This window comes from Carassius carassius, chromosome 37 (assembly GCF_963082965.1).
Source record: "Carassius carassius chromosome 37, fCarCar2.1, whole genome shotgun sequence".
Lineage (NCBI taxonomy): Eukaryota > Metazoa > Chordata > Actinopteri > Cypriniformes > Cyprinidae > Carassius > Carassius carassius.
Window position 1 is genome coordinate 21,493,251 of NC_081791.1, and position 13,738 is coordinate 21,506,988.

The 13,738-nt window shown below is 39.1% G+C and overlaps 1 long non-coding RNA gene across 1 annotated transcript; it reads right to left on the bottom strand.

Moving 5' to 3' along the window:
• Positions 1 to 1,190: 1,190 nt before the first annotated feature.
• LOC132117753 (uncharacterized) lies at positions 1,191 to 13,315 on the bottom strand. Its single transcript, XR_009425834.1, has 3 exons — positions 13,092 to 13,315; positions 1,379 to 1,672; positions 1,191 to 1,292 (listed from the first exon to the last, which is right to left on the bottom strand). It is a non-coding gene; the product is annotated as an uncharacterized LOC132117753 (long non-coding RNA).
• Between the last annotated feature and the right edge of the window lie 423 nt (positions 13,316 to 13,738).

Genomic DNA, 13,738 nt, shown 5'->3' on the forward strand with positions numbered 1-13,738 from the left:
TTCCTTCCTTTCTAATGTACACAGACGTCCATTGGTTTGGGTTGGCAAAGTAGAGATACTGGAGAAGTCTCGTAGAGGTACTTTATAGTTGAGTTTAGATTGTTTTAAGCTCTTCTGATGACCTTTTGGAGTCAATATGGGAAATGTGCATTGTTATGATGCTGATTTGGCCTCGCTGAAAAGTATGAACGTGTAAACAAAAGTATAAATGCAGTTGCAAAATGTCCCTTTGCCAAAAATGTATTTTGTAGGTACAGTGGCAAATTGATAGTATCAAATGGTAATATTGTGGTACTTTGATTTATACAAATCTACTAAATTATTTTCATATTCAATTGTATTTATAGTACTTTCCTTATAAAAAAAGTACTATGGTAGAACCATCGTACAATGATATAATAGTATTATTATGGTACTTTGAAATATATCATGGTATTAAATTTCATGTACTTTTTTTTTATATCATCATACTATTAGTTCTTCAGTGGTTCTTTTGTGGTAGTTGAGATGCTATATAATGTAGCACTGCTAAGTGTTTTTTTTTTACTCATAATCATAGGGGAACCAATTTAAGTGCTATTGGACCAATAAAGAACCTGTAATATTCTTCAGTGGTTCTTTTGGGTGGTTAAGGTGCTATATAGCACCATCTTAAAAGACATAGGTGCTATGTAGCTTTAAAGTGGTTCCCCAATGATTACGAGCCAAAGAACCACTTTTAGTGCTATTTAGCACCATTTTTTGAGAGTGTATGGTAAATGTCAACAAATTAAGTACCATGTTAAAGTACCAAAAAGACCATCTGTACTGGAGAAGTGTAGTGGATGTGTCATGATATTTTTGGAAGTAGATAAAAGATAAAAGGTATTACCATCTGCACCATCTGATGAAACTTGTGAATGTGAATCCTAAATGTCGGGTTTAGGAAAATGTAAGCTAAATTGGTCAATTTAACTAAAATTAAATATAAAAATCACATTTCTTCTGCATGTTCTTCAGTAAAGCTTTCGAAAACCAATGAAAACCAATGATTGATAATAAATTAAAAGACAACTCTGATAATTCTTAACTGAACAGTCAAATGTACATTTAATTTGGACCATTGTTAATTTTCCAAACAGAATTCTAATCCATGATATTAGTAACCAAAAATAAGATTATAGAACCTTGATTTGAGACTGTTTTGTTTACCTTTATTTCTGTCTCCTTTACAGCAGGGGTTAATTGATTTGGGTTTTCTGATTGGTTTGTTACAGGTGTAGACTGGCTGGCAGTGGTATTTAATTGAGGTGCTAAAACAAAAGAATCAAGGATTAGTAGTATCACCAACTATAAACACTTAAGAAATTAATTAAGGGCAATTTTTGAAACCTCGTACTTTGGTTAACAGAACCTGTTTGGCTGGGGATGGTTGTTTTTTGATCATAAGGCCCAGAATTTGAGTTTGCTGCTGAAACTGTTGTATCTTCAGCTGTCGGGGGTGTTGTCGGGGTTGCTGTCCGGGTTACTGTAGAGGATGCCGTCTGGGTTTCTGTTGGGGTTTCTTTCGTGGTTGCTTTCGGGGATGCTATCGAGGTTGCTGCCGGGGATGCTATCGAGGTTGCTGCCGGGGATGCTGCCATGTTTGTAGACGAATCTGGTGACTTAACTGTTGGGCTCTGTCCCTGACAACCTGCATGGTACCACAGAAAATGTTAAAGATATCAAATACTGTAAGACACTTTAGGTTGCACTTCCACCTCACCTTGTTGATATATGTATGGTCATGTTACATAAATAATGAAAAACATGATCAAATTTGCACAAAATTGGCATTAATGTGCCGCCCATAAGAGCAGTTATATTTTGATCTCATAAAATTTGCTTAAATATAGCTCATTGTTTGGTAGACACTTCCAGACACAGAACATTCATCTGTTTACAAACTACAAATTTTTGTTGTATTTCCTATTGAAACGGGAAGTTGGGGAAGGACGTATCAAAGGCCCAAATAAAAATAATTTGGTCACAGGAGTGTTTTTTTATTATTTAATAATGGGACTATACTGGTTGTGCTGTATGTTTTTCATTCACTAAAAATTATTTGTTCATTAAAGACGTTTGTATGTGAATCAGACTATATTAACTGCCCAGGTTTTTTTTGATTTACTAAAGAGAATTTATTCATAAAAGCAATTTGTTTTTTACATATTTTATAACATTTAAAATATATTAATTTAAAAAAGTTTTGCAAATCGGTACAGTATGGATTTTAGAAAAAAAATTCCATGCCACCTGTTCACTTTGTATGTCATACAGTCAATAAGTGTTTGCAGTTTTTGACCAGGCTGTCAGATCCTCCTTATCCAGAGCCTGCCGCTCAGTGTTTGCTAGCATGTGGGTGGTAGGTGTACCCTGAGGTTGAGAAGAGGTAAAAAAAATTCTGGCCCTTGTTATCTAATGCCCTTATGTCTCCACCCTCTCTAAAAATGTGCCTTTTTTGCACAGCCACTCTGCATTATTAATAACTTAAGCAGGAGGGTAATGCTCCAGACACCGACTGAGAAAATAAACATTACCCTCGAAAAGTCAAGACCTTTGTCTTTGCTGTACATTACCACCTTCCTTATAAAGAGTTATGTTTAGAGATGTGGAATGCAGGAAGCGAGTGGCTGGGTGTAAAGTACAAATTAATTTGTTTGCCCGTTTGTTTTAGGTGTTGCATCCTCAACTAACTATGCCATATCCGATAGTCATTAAACTTGAGTTCTTGCTAAAATAAACATGATAAGAACTACTTCTAGTTTTCACTCTTGTACTGACACGTTCAAGGTAAATCATTATATGTAAATTATTAGCTACATATAATATATAGTGATTATTTTTACAATAAAGTCATATTAACAAGCTTATTGCTTTTTTTTTTTTTTAAGAGAACGGGACAACTGGAAATTAATTCTTGTGATAACGTGACACAAATGGTGTGCACAAATGCTCAGTTGAACCTGGAATTGCCTTTTAAGTGGTTTTCAGCAAAGAATTGACAAAGTTTTTTGGCATTGGGGATTGGAGCAGCTGAGCTTAAATCTAGAACAATTTCTACATGTAACACGTTTTGCCATCAAACTTATAACTGAGGCTTCAGAATGGCATTTGGAGCTCATGCTGGGTGGTCTTGTGTTTTCCTAACTAGAAATACTAAGATATCTTCCACAGTCTGATCTTAAAGTGATTCTACATTTGTCTCAACAAGTGTGACTGTATCACGCAGGAACAACAATCTTTGATCAATCTTTTTAGTTAATCCACCAAGAACTGACAATCTGTGCTTGGTAAAGCTCAAATCTCTTAGTGATAGCTCACTTTCTGTTCGTGACTCTTAGCAGCATTTTGTCATTTTAAAGGATACATGGCCACCGCGATAGCGCTCGGCCGCATTAACAGCTTGAAACACCCCTTCCTCATTACAGAAACACCCTGAATATCTAGATACTGTTTGTGGCTAGCCATATATTTTAATTTGCAGAACTGGGCATGCATCCTATAGCGCTTAAGAATGTTAATAAAACTAAGCACTGACTTACGCAAACCAAAACCTGACATGTTTATTGATATAATAATTGTTAGGAAGAATGTCCCTCTTCTCCTAACATCATATAAACAAGACTAGTTAACATGAACGCCCTTGTACACATTTGTATTTGTGTGTATTCTACGAATGCAAAGTGCAACATTCTTTTTCATTGTGTATGGAGACAAACATCTTTGTGTACAAAACAAAATTCTTCTCCCAGCAGCACAATCACAAACACTAGCAATGTCCTGTTTTGCATACTTTCTGTCCCAAGTCAGTGTTGTGCGAAATTAGATTTTAAGGGAATTTAGGTAGATGTTAATTGCTAAAATACAAATCCAAACAGTACCCAAAAGGTTTTCTTGTTAAGGAAGGAAGATGTACTGTATTATGGTATGACGTCACCATTTATATTCCTAGAAACTGATATTTGTGGTGAATGAGGTCACTCTAGACAATCTGGGAATAAGTCTTGCCTAACAAATGAATGTCCATGTAAATATTGTCCCTCATAGCCAGACCTCTGATTAAACCTTGTGAACACAATTTTGATTCCAGGGGGACTGATAAAAACCTTGTGTTGCGTGAGGTCAGCCAGTCAAAACTGAGAAAGTACTTTCTAGTTTTTTATGCAGGCAGTCAGGAAGTGTGCTGAGTGTATGCATAAATGTTGTGCTTAAATTTGCTCTAGCATAAAATGCATACATTTTATCCATAAATGTTATTTAGATTTGATGCATAAAGTTTCTACATACTCTCACAATATACATTTATTTATGCATAAAATCCATAAGTAGTCACGTAAAGCTGCATAAATTGTTTCTTGATATTATTTTTTACCGTTTTAAAAAGTTACAAAAACCTTGTGCATCAAGACATCTGTCTTGATGTCTCAGCTAATAAACTAACAATGATCTTCAGTCATGCCACATTATATCTACTTTTATCGAACATATACTTGCATGCACTTTCAAATATGTACACGATCTAAAGCGCTACTCTGGAGATGAAAGATAGAAATTATTAATAATGATTTTTCAGACACCATGTTGCAGATTAGAAATGAGATAATTCAGTTCCCACTGTGAAGAAGTACAGTAGGTCGGTTGTCTTGCTGCAGTCTAAACAAACATAAATCTCAACCCATCAAATTTTCTTCCCAAATGAGATAACCATCTTGACGTATCTAATATTTCACAATTTGTGCTGCGGTGAAATCTGGTCATCAGTCTGACATCTGGATGCTCGACAGCAAGCACAAACAGAGTTCTGGAAGAGTGAGAGTATGTGACTCCACCTAACTGCTTCAATGCATGTTTTTCATCCAGCAATACAACAGAAATATGACCGGAATCATTATTTTCCCAAGGAAAGTGACACAACAGGGACCAAATGTGCTCTCCAGATTTCTGAATCACTCTAATCCTTTCTGTGGTGTTCTGGCACGTCTGGTCTGATGTAATGAGACAATCTCAGGCAAAGACTTTCAAAATCCCTCATGCTCTCAGCTGTGCCTGAATGGATGTACGCCAGTAAGCTTAACCAGACACGTCCTGACAGCTCTGATATAAACCTGAGAGCTAAAGCCTCCTCCTTCCTCCAGAATCCCTGGAAACATGAGAAATGCCCATAAAATGCTTAAGGTTATTTTAAAGTAAGTACTTCATTAAATGGATAGTTCACCCATGAAATGAATAATTTGCCATCATTTACCTTTGCCAGATATGTAGATGATAGAATTTTCATTTTCGGGTCAACTGTCTTAGTTGTACAGAAGGATTCAAATTTCAAGAATCTAGAAGAAGCTAGATTTTGTGTTTTTATTTACATGAACTAGAAATATTGTAGAAAAACTCCAGATAACCTTTTTTTTTTTTTTAAATTTAAATCATTATAGATCATTTTTAGACTATTGCCTCTATAAATGTCCCGTGGGCCTACTCATACAACTAAAAACGATGTCACTGTAATTTTCCCAGAGACATTTATTTCTGGAAATCTAAAGGCATGTCTGCTTTCATTCTGACTCTGGAGGATTTTTGAATGTATCCTCAGCTCAATCCCCAGTAGGAATGCAGCGATAAGCTATCTGCCTTTTCACAGCTCATCAGGGAGTGTCTTTAATCACTACCCATATTAATGTTTAAATCACAAGCTTGTTGAACTCTGGGACAGTCTCTGTCTTCTTAACAGAGCCCTCCTCTTCTTCTTCTGTCCTCACACAGATCTGTGGCATGACTATCTGGCAGGACGGAAGGCCATCTCGAAATCACCTATCTCTGGGTCTGCTTGAAACAGGAGAAACCTAAATAAACAGCTTAGCGAAAGAGGAAGGAGTGTGATAACGGGTGCAGGCAACTCAAAAGGGTCTGTAATCACTCTAATAATCAGTAACGTGTTGTCCAGCAGGGTGGAGTCCATCTCTCTCAATCTCCAGATGCACAGATCTCAAGGGAAGTACTCTCCTCCCAGTGTACGTACTTTGTGCTTTAACATGAGGCTCTGATGTCTGCAAACGGCTAGGCAGGACGGCAGCCTGGGATTCAATGCTCCTCCACCCAGGCCGTAGAGAGCATGTCTCGGTGATGAATCAGCTGCAGCCCAATTCCCTTACCTAAGCAGGCCTGAGCTCTATATGTTTACTATCATTGTTCCATCGTTCTGTCATTCTATTAGTTGTTCTATGCATCTACCATCCATCCATTCATCAGTCTATCCATCCCTCTGTTGAGAGAGAGGTTTTAAGCTTTAGAACTTTCGAATAAGACTTTGTCAAGCAAACAATGAAAACTTGGCTTTTCTAATTTCAATTTCACTTTTTCTCAAATGTCAAAATGTTATTTCTCAAAAGGTCAAAGAACTTTATGGGCACTTTTAACTGATGCACTACAAATCCAGTGGTCACTCCATCCACCCCAACTATGGGAGAACTATTTCCATTTGTGAGTTTGCTGATCCTGAGAGTTTACTTAGCAATGAGCCCATGGCCCAGTTGTTTTCTGACAAAACAAAAACGGGTTGAAGGAATTAATCAAATTAGCGTCAGGCGTGGAATGTTCCCCCAAGCTAGACAGGATGTAGGTATCTCAAATAAAAACTATAGACGTGCGCTATCCATTCACACAGTAATTCCATTCCTGAGCCCTTTGGATTCAATTCGAGATGTATATTTAATACACAGACCACCTACTGATGGGTGCCTTTGCAATTCTTAGACAATAGTCTCATTCACCGTTTTTGCAGTGTTAATTTCCATAATAACCCTCCAGAGTAATACAGTACAGATTCTATAAGAGTTTGATTTATGGTTTGCATAACAACATTTTGTGTTTTTATTGCTTCAAACCTTTTTTTAAAAAGCACCCTCTACTGTCCAAAACAGCAATCTTCTTGTAACCCCCTCTAACTGCCAGCTGCCGCCTCCTTTTGCAGCTTACTGTCAGCACCAAAAGCAAAGCGTAGCTGAAGATGTCCATGGACTTTTTCCAAGCTCTTGTTCTTTGACATCATCATGCAGATTGATTCAGACAACGTAATTGGATATCTAAATGTTTGATCCGCTGCCATGCTCGGCTTATACAATGCTTGGAGAAAAGGCCACAACAGAAAGACGAGTGTGGGGCTGTTGTTTTTTTCTTTCTGATTTGTTCCTCTCATCACACAAAAGAAAAACTGGGGTTGGGTTTTGCCCCCTCTCTCACTTTCTGGCTAACCGTAACAAATCCCCTGGGCTCTGTAATGCTTTGGTTAAGGAGGAAAGACTGTTATGAGAAAGTTCTCGTGCTTTTGATGGCAAGCAAAGGATACAATCTTATGTTTTCAATTAGGGAACATTAGGTAGAATTGCCCCAGTGTTGTGTTGCTTGCTGAACATTAATTACCCCGGCAATTACCCCACCGGTTAAAGAGGCTCAGCCAAGCCACATTAACGCTGTTTATTCCTCAGGCAAAATGGCAGAAACCACCATAGAAGCAAACCTCTCAATAATGTTACATTACAACGAGTATTACAAAAACACAACAATAGTTTAACTCAATTTGTGTTTGTAAAAAGCAATTAATGAAAAGGCTCTTTCCACAAATAGTGTACAATTTTCTAATAATATATATCTAATTTGAAAGTAAATAATGTACAATATTGTATATGCATGTGTATATATAAAATTAACATTACTTATTTATATTTGATATATTTATATATTTGTTGTACCATTTGATAAGCGTTTATGCTTATTTATTTATTTATTTTTTACCTTAAAGGTTTAGTTCACTTCCAGAATATTTTTTTTCCTGATAATTTACTCACCCCCATGCCATCCAAGATGTTCATGTTCATGTCTGGAACTGAACTAATCCTTTAATCATGGAAAATACACAAATTTATGACTACGTACTGGATTTTGCACAAGTTCCATATCAGTTTGAAAGGTTACAATGAAAGTTTCTGAAGAACTGAAACTTTGCCATGATTTTCTAAGTTGCCGTTTGACTAATACGATGATCTAACCAGTAGACTGGTCCAAAATGGTGTCTAAGAGTTTCCGCTCGTTACAGATTTTGTTGAACCACAGGCTAATTACACGCTAATGTTTGGACTCAGGTTTTTGGATAGTAATATTACCAGAGTACAGTGTCAGAGTGAGAGCGGTTGGAAGCTGGATGCCAGCTGTGAGAGACGCAATAACAGCAAATCTATAGTGCCAGGGGAACTTCAGAATAACAGACTCACGAGAGTGACAACAACAAACCCTGATATGCATCTAGACAGTCTTTTTTTTTCATTTAAGATGATGTACTAATTAAACATGACTGTTAGTTGTTATTTCACATTTGGTCCTAATATTATACATAATAGTTATTTTGTCCTATTCTTAATTATAAGTGAAGTGTTGAACATAAACGTCTAAACATGCAACTTGCAATAATTACTGCTTGCTCAGATGATCTTTTCACATAATCACAGAATGAACTGCTTATTTTTCCAGCCTTTGAGTTTCAATCAATATGCATCTCTTAAAAGCCAAGTGAGCCCGAGCACACCCGAATCTGACTGATGTAAGATATCCTACAGCATTTGTGTTTAGGCTGGTTACATGACGTTAACCTCACCAGAGTGGCCTGGGACTGCAGGAATGCCAGGCAATAGCTTAAAGCCATGAGAAAATGGCAGCTGCTTGTTTTTATTGGCCAAAGAGTGCATCGTCAACCAAGGAGAATGTTCCAGAACCAGGGTATAAAGATATGAGGTCCACAAGTTTATCATTTCTCTCCTTGCCCCTTAGTGACCCCTGCCATCCATCTTGTTTTTATCACGCATGATGTTCTGGCATGCATAAACTTCCTCTTCCGATGTGCCTTGACTGTGTCTTTGTGTAGCTAAACCCATGAAAATATGCATCTTCTGTCCACTAAATAGCTTTGCTTGTCCAATCCAGTGTGATAAAAAATACTTTACGTATTTGATAATAGTGCCTTTAAACATCATCTGCGTTGTGCAGTTTGGGAATTCCCATGTGTTGGTTCAGATTAGGGCGGATGAATTGGCTTCTGTTGGTACAGTTGATCTAGGCCTTGGATTTTATCCAGATATCTAACTGTAATACACCACAGTAGCAGTTTTAGGACTGGGAAAAGACCTGCTGGAGGGACGCAAGGTCTGCCAGGGAGCTAAAGACGCGTGAAGGTTTTTTCTCACTCGCCGTTGAGCTCAAATCGCAGCCAGATTCAATAATATTCCATGATGCTTGGGAAGCACCAACCGTCATACTGGCACCTCTCCACTGAAATGCCACATTGCTACCAGGGTGTATAATGGGTGAACCTACTACATGGGAAAAGGTGGTAACTGAAATTCAGGGTGTTGTTCGGGTGGCTATCCTAACTATGAGGAGAATGTGAGCTCAGCTAAATACATTTGCCAACAGGCTGTCATAGCAAATCATTCTTTCTTGCCCTTTCTATCCATCAGTTGAGAAAGGTTGCACCTATGAAAGAGCAATACTTACATTGGGGGGTCACTGTCACATTTGAACCGTGGGTGGCCGGTTGGAATGCAGTTCTTTTGAGTCTTTCCTTGGAGTTCTCATTCAAATACCATGTAATTTGACCCTTTTTAGGCACTTAGCTTTGGTTAATTTAATTCTGAAGCAACTGTAGCATGTGGTTGCCTGTCCACATTGCTGAATCCACTGATCCAGTTATCATAATTTGAAGCTTTTTTCAGTTCACTCTTTCTCATTTTGTAAATTTAAATGTATGTATTTAGCAGATGCCTTTTAGGTATACTGTAAGTTGTATCAGTTTATGTATTTTCTGGGAATTGAACCCATGACCTTATTAATGTCATAATGCCTCTGTTTGCACTACAAGCACAAACCGACAACACAAATATGCTATTTAAAACATAAAAACAGCAATTTTAGCTTCCAAATGAATGTATCAGATTACGAATGTAACCATGGTTCCCTGAGAGGGAATGAGACACTGCGTCCTCTAGGGGTCAGCTCTACCCCCAGCCCGGGGTAGAGCTGAAGGCTTGGAATCACGAAAGATTCCTATAAAGAGATACGGCTAAGAACCTAGCATGTTCTTTACCAAGTCTTGCCTGTCACACAGGGGCTACCGCTAGCTTTCGCAAAAACCTGCCGAAAGAGCTGTCTCAACAGTTCTCTAGTAGCAATGCCCTGTTCCAGATAGGTATCGGAGGATACCTGGGTGGAGTGGCGCCCAAGATGAACGGGGCTTTAACCAACTCAAGAAAGGGCACGAAGCAATCGCGCGAAGCCCTCACCATATAGGATTTTAGAAAGAACTCAGAGTACTAGCGTGCGAACTTACCACAATGTGGATTTCAGAAAGTGTGCAAAGACTTCACATGCACACTTACCATAGCATGGATTTACAAATACTGTTCTAAGGAGGGGCTCTTGTGGCACTCTGATAGAGCAGCTCATATATGTAACCCCTACCGTACAGGATTTCAGAAAGTACGAAGAGTCTTGCGTGCACACTTACCACTTACGTGGATTTCAGACAGTGCGCAAAGTGTTCACATGCACACTGACCACCATGTGGTTTTGAGAAAGTACACAGGCTTAGCGTGTGTACTGAAAGGTTCCTAAGCATCTCAGAGGCGCTGGATCGCACGGAAGAGGCCAGCTCCAATTTTCCAAACCTCAAGCGAGGGAGCATTACCTGAGGCAGTACATACAGAAAGATTCCGTAACTACCACCTCCAGCTTTCCATTGGACGTCGCTAAGCGGCCAGGAGGCCCCTCAGGGTGACCTGGCCGGACATCCTGCCGGATGCGCCAAGCGGCCAGATGGCCCCTCAGGGTGACCTGTGACCGGAGAGAGAGGTCTGTGGTGCGGCGCAGCTCGGCTACCTGGTCAGCTGAAAGGCCCTCGTCTGTATCCAGGTCCTTCAGGAGGTCAGCCGGGTAAGCCTGAAGCACTGCCATCGTGTGCAACGAAGCCACAGACTGACCTGCTGCTGCGTATGCTTTACCATTTAAGCAGGATGTATCCTGGAGGGGCTTAGATGTCAAAGAGGGAGATTTAAGAGATGATGTTTCCCCCACAGAGAGATAGCTAGCCAGCATCTCTTCTACAGGGGGCATCCTCTCATAGCCGTTTTCATGCATGCCCTCGATATTAGCATAACTTGTATGCTGAAACCGATGGATGCGAGAGGAAAATGGCCTCTTCCATTCCTTTTCGATGCCATGATAACAATGATAGATCGCTCTTACCGTTTTGGTCATTTCGCAGATGCACGCTTCAAACAAAACAGTCAATGAAGACGAAGAAGATGAGTGACGGGTCCTACGGGCGCGTATTTATAGTCGCGCCGGTAGTGATGTCAGAGGCTGTCGCTGGCCAACACGTTGGCGTTTTTCAAAGTATGCTTCAGACACGGGTCACGACGAGGTGTTCCCCAAAGCGACCACTAGAGGACGCAGTTCGAAGTTCCCTTGACAGGGAACTCATGGAATCCTGTGAAATGAGCTGGATATGATGCCAAAGTTGTGTTGAAATTAATATGTTTCAGGGCTACTGTTTCAGTCACTAGACTGATGTTTGAATTTGTGGTCAATTAAAATTGTCTTAGTGACAGTAGACATTAATTTTATGATCTAAAAACTCCATGCTTGCATATTTCCATGGTTGTCTGAAAAGTGTTGGTACGCTCTGACAGTCCATTGGCGAAATCTCACAGGAGTGACAATTGCACTAAAGTGACAAGCATTTGACAAACTGGTGGGAATGGAAATGTATAGTGCTTTGCGGTCGACAAAGTGGCTTCATTTGAACAATGACTTTTTGCAACCTCCGAAGTCTTAGCAGCATGGCTGTTTCAGCCTTATGAATTCAGCTGGTTTACAGTTTCACATTACTCTTATTAAAATCTCTGAACTGAACTTTTGAGGATAACTATAGGAATGTATGGCACATTAACTTCAGATTTCATATTACAGAATAGCTTTGGCTAACTACGCAGGGTTCCTTTCAGCTGCCTAATTAAATTCTTCATTTAGCTTGAAAATTTATTATGTGCTGTTTGAGGGTTTGTCTGTTATGGAAGTCTGTTTTTGTAGAACTTTTCTTATTCAAAATCATGTTTTTTTCCCGTTTTTTTTTCATTTTAACAGCACTAGTTTCCTGGTAAAAGTTTGTTCAGTTGAACCATCATGCTCTTGAAAAGCTGCTCCGTGCTTAAACCTTCACACTGTTAAACCTACAGCATTACTTTCACCGTCTGGGAAAAGGGAATGGGGCGTACAGCTCTGCCCTGCCCTGCCCACAAGGGCGTCGCTTAAAAAACAGCTTTTTTTTACTCCTTTTTTAAATAAAGGACATGCGGTGGGAAGGCGAGTGCCTTTTACACAAAACTGTCTTCAGCCCTGTGGCTGATCATGTAAACATGCATCTATTTTCAGGAGAACATGAACCAAATGCTGTGGTCCTACAACAAATCCACATGTACGACTGCTTTTCAAAAGGACAGTTTCACCAAATGTAGTCTCAGAAAACAGGATGAAGATGCTTAACAGACTCCTCAGACAGTTTCCAGGCTTTTCCAGCCTCTTCAGTCTCTAAACACATATACGCCCATGTTTCAGCCAGCTCCACCCAGACGGAGAACAGGATATAGCCCGCAATTACGATCAACAGCATGTTTCCACTCCAAACCAGAGCCCTTTGTTTGAGTTTTCCCGCTAACTTTTTAACTCCGTCTTCTCTGAGTAAACACTACAAACTGCCAGCTGTCACATCAATCAGAGTGAAACTGTTTTAGAGTAAAATTAAATAAAAGCCACTTAACCCCCAAATACTAGCATTAACTGTGATGCTTTTATACTTAAAATATAATGTATCCAACTTTCTGAATGATTTCCTAACAAATTCTAAGGAAAAATTATGAACAAATAAAAAAACTTGAAAGCTAAGAACATAAAAAGAGTGTGTAATCATAAAACGCTGCATGTAAGGCTCAAAACTTAAAGTACAGTTTACAAAAAACGTCAAATAAACTTACTGTGAAGCAAAAGAAAGCCGAACATTAAAGCCAGACCCATCGTTTTCCAGAGCTCATTCATTCTTCGTACAGCCATTCTCATCTCTGAGCACGCTGAGGTGTGTGAGAGAGTGTGTGCAGACGCTGGGGCAAGGCTGAGAGAGTTTAGGGGTTTCCTGTGCCTGAGACAGAAATGAGCGGGTCACAGGATGAAAGCATGGCTTGTGCTCTGGGGGTTTTATATGGCCCCTCTCCACTCCCTCCACGTCTCTCTCTCTTTCTCTCTCTCCGTCACCCTTATCTTCTTGCAGGGAAGGGCACCTCCTTCATGTTGTGTGCATTTGATAGTATAAGAGATATGCGTGGCTGTGGATTTATTTAATTTAATTTTATTTTATTAAGACAGGTAGTTTTCTGAATATACCAGGTGCGAATTATGCGATTAATTAAATTTTGTTTATTTTTATTAGGTTACCTAAATATAAAAAGTGTCATAATTTGCAGAATAATTTGTTATTCCAAACTTTGTTATTCCAAACAAAGGATTTTTTTCCATTGGTCCACAGAGGGTTTGACAGGGGCTTCATGGCAGATATGTAAATAATTTAGAATTTCCTTTAAAAATATTCCATATTAAATTGTTTTTATTTATTTGTACATGATTATGA